At 31.4% G+C, this 7500-nt stretch overlaps 1 long non-coding RNA gene across 1 annotated transcript in view; it reads right to left on the reverse strand.

Annotated features, from left to right (window-relative positions):
• Window positions 1–7157: 7157 nt before the first annotated feature.
• Window positions 7158–7500, reverse strand: part of LOC134252308 (uncharacterized) — a 625-nt gene continuing 282 nt past the window's right edge. Inside the window, exon 3 of the long non-coding RNA XR_009988948.1 lies at window positions 7158–7235. This is a non-coding gene — a long non-coding RNA (uncharacterized LOC134252308). The remainder of the gene's footprint in view (window positions 7236–7500) is intronic.

Here is a 7500-nt window from a genome sequence, read left to right on the forward strand (position 1 = left end):
GGATTTTTGGGGTGTTTAATGTTATACACTCAACTACATGCAATATTTATTATATATTATACGAATGTTTTATACAAATACATGGGTGATTCCACAAATTTGAGGCAAATTGTGTCACTCATGAAAAACACTCTAATATTCCTGTTAAATATAACAAAATTTCCCTGATTTTGTTCTAAATATTAAATAAAAAGATATTCTTTTTTGTATTGATGTGCAAAAATGTTAAAGTTTGATTTTAATAATGAAAAATAATGTCACTGTATCATGTATCAATGACGTATATCAGTGTCCCTATGATAGACTTTTAACTTTCTGTGGTTTTTTTTGACGCATCTAATTTTTGTTTTTCAGTTTTATTTGTCTTATTTATTCCAATACATTTCTCCTAAGTATGTTTCTTTTTTTATTCAGTAGGTTTTTTGACCATACTACTAAAATTTTGTTGTATATTTTTGTGTCACTTAATATTTCGTCATGACCGAAACGATTGTGCAATCTCCCTATAAAAAAATAAAATGGAGGCTTGTTACATAGACTTCTGCATATCAATGGAAAGACAAAATTGTGAATTTTGTAAATATCCAACTATAATACATTCATCAATTACTACTAGGGGGTATTTAACACCTGAAATAAGGGGGATATTGGGTTGTTTACACATCCATTTTCAGTGCACCTATGCATTTTTAACCCCCCTGCTCAACAAAAACAGAAAAAATCAGACAAAATAAGTTGCATGCATTTCACAGAACAAGTCCTCAGGTTTTCTTTTAGTGTGCTTTCAGGGTACATTTTCCACCTCTTGAAAGAGCTACATTACCTGCTAATTAACTCATGCAATTCTGCACAGGTGAAAACTGGGTGTTTTGGGAGTTATCTCCCCCTATTAAAAGTCTCAAAAAAGTTTTTTTCTAAAAATGAATGCACATTTTTTTCTTTAAATATTAAGATAAGACTCTACTTTATGCGAATAAAAACAAAAAAGATGCAGTTTTCATCTAGACTCCTATAAATAGCAGGAAAATCCCTACCCAGCATGCTTCTCTCTGGGAAAAACCCCCTGGATTTTATACGAAACTGTGTTTAGCTACCTTAAAGGAAATAATTTTTTTTTGAAATTCACTTTTTTGTATTTAGGTGCAAAGAGGACAAAATTCCAAACATTTTGGTGAATAAATTGTTGAATTTAGTACAGAAATGGGCAAGTTATTGTAAATTTAGTATTACATGTCTACGACATTAGTCGACACATAAAACAGGACTTCGAAGAGAAATTCAAACCTAACCGAATCAGCTCACACAATAATTTTATTTTTCTTCAATTTAAAAAACACAAAGTATGAAATATACAGTATTTGAATATCAATAAAATGTTACATTATAAATTTTTTGAAAAGCTGCCAAACAATTTTTACAGATATTGCTAGTTTCTGTATAAACAGGGGGGGGGGGGGGGGGGGGGGTAATTGGAAATAGTCACTGTCTTAAATTAGATAGATTGCCTAATACAGAAGATACATATTCTCATTTGCGATCAATTAAATTGAAGGTCATGACCTTGCGAAGCTTCCAATTTTGACATGACGTCACACTTTGATGTCACAATGCTGTTGCGTCATAATGTAAAATAACAACTTTAGCCCCTGAATCCTTATCATATGTATAAATTCTATGGAACATGTATCTAATAGGCATTATGCCTTACACATTATCAACCTGAGATTATATTGTATGGTTTACTACATAATTTAAAAGAAATAAAGCAATTTTCTATGAACTTACAGGCAAATAAATGTGGGAAATGTCATCAAATGCTACTCCTTAAGGGTGCAAAACACAGTTTTATGTACGACGTTATCAGGACGTTACTTGGTGAGGGACATGCAAAACTGGCCCCTATAAAAAAATAAAATGGAGGCTTGTTACATAGACTTCTGCATATCAATGGAAAGACAAAATTGTGAATTTTGTAAATATCCAACTATAATACATTCATCAATTACTACTAGGGGGTATTTGACACCTGAAATAAGGGGGATATTGGGTTGTTTACACATCCATTTTCAGTGCACCTATGCATTTTTAACCCCCCTGCTCAACAAAAACAGAAAAAAATCAGACAAAATAAGTTGCATGCATTTCACAGAACAAGTCCTAAGGTTTTCTTTTAGTGTGCTTTCAGGGTACATTTTCCACCTCTTGAATGAGCTACATTACCTGCTAATTGACTCATACAATTCTGCACATGTGAAAACTGGATGTTTTGGGAGTTATCTCCCCCTATTAAAAAGTCTCACAATTTTTTTTCTTTTTTTATTAGTTCCTTTATGGTTGATCATGACCGAATGTTCTAAAACACGATAATACAAATATTTCACATAGTAAACTTGTTCCAAACGGCTTTATTTAATGTTTCTGCAATGTTATGTACATCATTGCACCATCCATATAGTACGTATGGTGTGCTGATCAGGTAATAACTCAATTTATGTCATGACCAAAACTGTCATTTACCGCAACTTAATATTTCAACTCAAACTTTTTATCATTTATCAATTTTGCTAAAACAACAGCATATATCATTAAATATTTTAAACTATCAACATTATAATTGATTTTTTATTTAATAAAGCATAAAACAATTGATTTTTTTAGTGTTTCGTAAAGAGTTGGACTTGACAGACAAAAATCATGCATGATTAGACCGTTTAATTTATTTGATGTTACATTGTTTTTTATTTTTATTTTTATTGGTGTTTTGGTGTTTTTATTTTAGAATTATTCATTGACATTTTTATATGTATAATAAAGCAATGTCATGACCAAAAATTTGATGTCATGACCGAAAATTTTAGTCATATGAGTCTTTCGTGCAAATAAAATTACATGCTATTAATTATTAGTAAAAAATAAGCCTTGGTGATATAATTTACTTCATTTTATGCCTGTTACTTCCTAAAACGTATTAATATTTGTTTTTTACAACAACAAAAATTGATTTTGTAATTACAAAAATAGCATATTTTTACATCTGGCGATTTATTTGGCCCTCCACAGAATAGAACGTATTCCAAAATTCTACAACTTCTATTATATTAACAGAGTATTAATTTTCTTTTCATTTTCTTTTCATTGGTTAAAAAAAATATTTCTTTTCAATATATAGAAAAATAGAAACTGCATGTTTTTATATCGTTGCGGTCATGACCAAAGCATAAAAATATTGATTTTACTTCTTAAATATAATAAAATCTGTTTTCTTTGACTTGTGACTATCGTTAAAATTAAAGAGCATATGTATTACAAAGCTCATTGAACCATGTTGGGCAAGAGAAAGAAGAAAGAGCAATATTAACTCTTCACTTATGAAAATTGTCTCAAATTTGTGGAATCACCCACATACAAACAGTGCACAGTGCGGCATAAAATCTGCGCAGTCAACATTTTTTTGGAATATTACCCGTCGTTAAGCAATGTTGACTGGTGCTACACTGGAGGGCGTGGTTTCTTTTATTCATGGGTAACGTTGTTTTTAACAAATGTCTCTCGACAAATCAGATTCAACTAATTTACATGAAAGTATAATATTGATTTTTAAGTATATGTTTCTCCACGAATCAGATTCAACCAATTTTCATGGAACTATTGAATTATAACTAGAATAAACCAGTCCATGCAAAAGATACACCAATAAAAATGCAATTATATATATATTTATTTAAACAATGGAAAAACAAGTAAATCAAAGTTAGGCAATAATAAATAAATTGCTAATATTATAATCCGATTTTTTTTTTAAAAATCGGCGGCGGGCGGCTTTTATTTTATATTTTTTATTTTTCAATTTTGCAGATTTTTTATTGACCTAGTCAATCAGTGTAATTTTATCTACAATACCTGAATAAAAGACATAGTAAAGGTTCCATTATCTCTTTTACTTCACATCATCACCAATCTTTTCAACCAATGACCCTGTTTAAAATATATGCATGTATTACAGCAATTACCATCTTTTCAGCTGTCAAAATCATGTTGACATTCACTGGATAAAACGAAAGTAGAATGATAGATGAATACCGATCCCTATCAAGAATTAAAGCTAAGAAAACAGAAATAAAAAAAATCGAGGCGGGGGTTTAAAATCAGGGCGGGCGGGGATGAGAATCTAGGAATATTTTTATTATGGCCTTAATAAGAATTAAAATTTAAATAAAAGATGATCGACCAATCATGACACTCAGAAGTTAGTTGATGGCTAGGTACATGTAATATCTGACTGGTAACCACATATAAATATCTTCCGTCATGAAATATAACAGCTTTCATCATCCACAAACAAACTCTTATTTAAAACCAAAGAATTTCCTCAGTCTTCCTCTAAGTGATTTCTTTTTCTGTAGGGTGGGCATCTGAAAAAAAAAATCAAATTAACATCCAGATATAAGAGAGAGTTAAATTTTTGCTATTTTGAAAAATATTACAAGTAGGTACATGTATAAGAAAAGTACAAACAATAACTGAAATTTACTCCTTAATTATAGTAACAGTAGTTAGATCACAGATTTTTCCCCATCCTTTTTTTAAATAGAGTACATTCAGCTTTTGAGAAAAAAATTGGACATAATCTTTGGTAAAAATCTTGTTTTTTAACCAAAATAGTTGATAAACGTAAATGCATACAATACCATTTCTACTCTTTGTTCACAGTGGTCATTCTTGATCTCTGTTGGCAAAATTTCAGTCTCAACATTCTAAAATGGAAGAATTTATTTTGTAAAGCACTTCTAACAAATATTAAGATGTCATCTTTGCCCATAAGGTTTTCGAATTCACCTCTCTCCTTACAAACCATAGATTTAAATTTGAACTTAATTTAAACTTTTTGAACAATTATAATCTTCCATATAGATTGTGCATAAAAGCATAAATGTTGCTATATTTCAATATGGAAAGAATATTATCATCTCTCATACATGTTACACAATGTTGATAATACCGTATAATCCCTATTTACTGCCCCTGTCCCTATATAAAGCTCTCCCTAGCATTTTTTTTATCATCTGGAAATAAGCCCGCTCCCCCTTACAGTGATTAAGATCATCTTGAATCATTTCAAAAGTCTGCCAACATTTAAAGAAAGTAAAAATGTACCTTGTCTATTATCCAATTTCTCGGTGGATAATGAATCATTTAGCATAATTTGGATGGACTTTCTTCATTTGAAGTAATTAAGTTAAACATTATTTAAGTGGTTCTTTGAATTTTTTTTCAACAGATTTTTTAATGTTAAAATATAACATTAAATATTATAAAGAGAATACCAAAATAAACGCCATATTTTTGCAATTTTCTAAGCATGCAGGCTGCTAAATAGGGCTTATACGGTATGCATAAAACATGTATATTAACACAATTTAATTCTGCAAAGGAAATATTTCAAAATGATTTCTAAAACAAGAGGCCCATGGGCCACATCGCTCACCTGAGTAACTTGGGTGATGCAGTTATTTACCAGATTTCCCCTCTTGCTGTACCTATCGTGCCCCCTACCCCCTTCCCTTTTATGATTTTAAGAATCAGAATTAAACACTACCCAAGGATGCTTCCACATAAATTTCAGCTTTCCTGGCCCAGTGGTTCTTGAGAAGAGGATTTTTAAACATTTGTTCTATATTTCTATGTAAAACTTGATTCTACTGTGGCCCCTGCCTGACTTGGGTCATGATTTTTAGTAATTTAGATCTACACTACCCAAGGATGCTTCCACAGAAGTTTCAGCTTTTCTGGCCTAGTGGTTCTGAACAGAGATTTTTAAAGATTTGTCTAATATATTTCTATGAAGTCTTGGATTCCCTATTGTGGCCCCGCCCTACCCCCGGGGATGGGTTACTTTTTACAATTTAATATCTACACTACCCAAGGATGCTTCCACATAAGTTTCAGCTTTCCTGACCCAGTGGTTCTTGAGAAGAAGATTTTTAAAGATTTGTTCTATATATTTCTATGTAAAACTTGGATTCCCTATTGTGGCCCCGCCCTATCCCTGGGGGTAATGATTTTATCAATCTTATATCTACACTCCCCAAGGATGCTTCCACTTAAGTTTCAGCTTTCCTGGCCCAGTGGTTCTTAAGAAGAAGATTTCTAAAGATTTGTTCTATATATTTCTATGGAAAATTTGGATTCCCTATTGTGGCCCCACGCCCCTACCCCCGGGGGTCATGATTTTTACTCGAATATCTACACTACCCAAGGATGCTTCCACAGCAGTTTCAGCTTTCCTGGCCCAGGTGGCTCCTGATAGAGATTTTCAACATTCTGCTCCATATTTCTATGGAAAAAATTCTGGATTCCCTATTTGTGGCCCTGCCAGTCCCCTTGTACTCATGATCTACATCTTAAGATCAACACTATCCAACATGTCCACGACTTTCAGCCTCCTCTGTGAGTGGTTCTTGAGAATATATTTTGAATCACCCCACCCTATTTTTGTCTTTTATTGATTATCTCCCCTTGCAAGGACCTTCCCATTTAAACAATTCAAACTCCCCTTTACCCAAGGATGCTTTGTACCAAGTTTGGTTACAATTGGCCCATTGGTTCTTGAGAGTAGTTGAAAATGTGAAAAGTTTACAGACGGACAGACAGATGGATGGATGGATGGATGGATGATGGACAAAATGTGATCTAAATTACTTACCTGAGGTGAGCTCTTTAAGCATTACCTGGAGAAGTTTTGAAAGGTATGCCTTTAGAAACAGTTTGGAACTGCTTTTCTTCTAAATTTGGTTTGGTCAGGAAACTCTTCATTAGGTCTTGACAGAAATATTTTAAAAATGAAAAAGAAAATTATAGTCATTTTTAAATTTTGAATTTTTTTTTTTTTAAGATCAAAAGAAGCTATATGTTTAGTACAATATTTTACAAACATAAACACTAGTTACATAATAACCACAATTAAGGCCTTCTTATATAGTAATTTCTAAAAAATTTATGTTGCTAGGCACAAATTTTGATGACGCCACCTACAATTCATTTTTTTCTTTTTGAAATTATGATTTCTTAACAAGTTTGTTTATTTCAATCTTACACAATAGGTAAATATTGAAATTGATTTTTGCACATTTTAACAATGAAAGGGGGTTTACCTTTAGCTCTTTTAGCATCTTCGACATCATTTCCTGTTGTTTTCTGAACTGTGCATCTTCAAAATGCTTCTTAGTCAAAACTATCTGTAAGAAAATTTTTAATAAAATTAATATAACTCAAGGCAAACATTATTTCAATCTTACTCTTAAAGACACCAAAATTATTTTTCACAATTTTAACAACCTTAAGCTCTTTTATCTGCAGCATCATTTTCTGGTTTTCTGAAACAAAATTCTTCTTAGTCTAAAACATCTATAAGATTTTTTTTAATAAAATTAATATAAAATAGGATCATTAAAATTAAAAACATATTCAAAAAATACAAGAATATATAAGATAAGTTAAGAA

Source organism: Saccostrea cucullata, unplaced genomic scaffold (genome assembly GCF_032062105.1).
Source record: "Saccostrea cucullata isolate Sc308-1 unplaced genomic scaffold, CSIRO_AGI_Scuc_v1 ctg19769, whole genome shotgun sequence".
Classification (NCBI taxonomy): domain Eukaryota; kingdom Metazoa; phylum Mollusca; class Bivalvia; order Ostreida; family Ostreidae; genus Saccostrea; species Saccostrea cuccullata.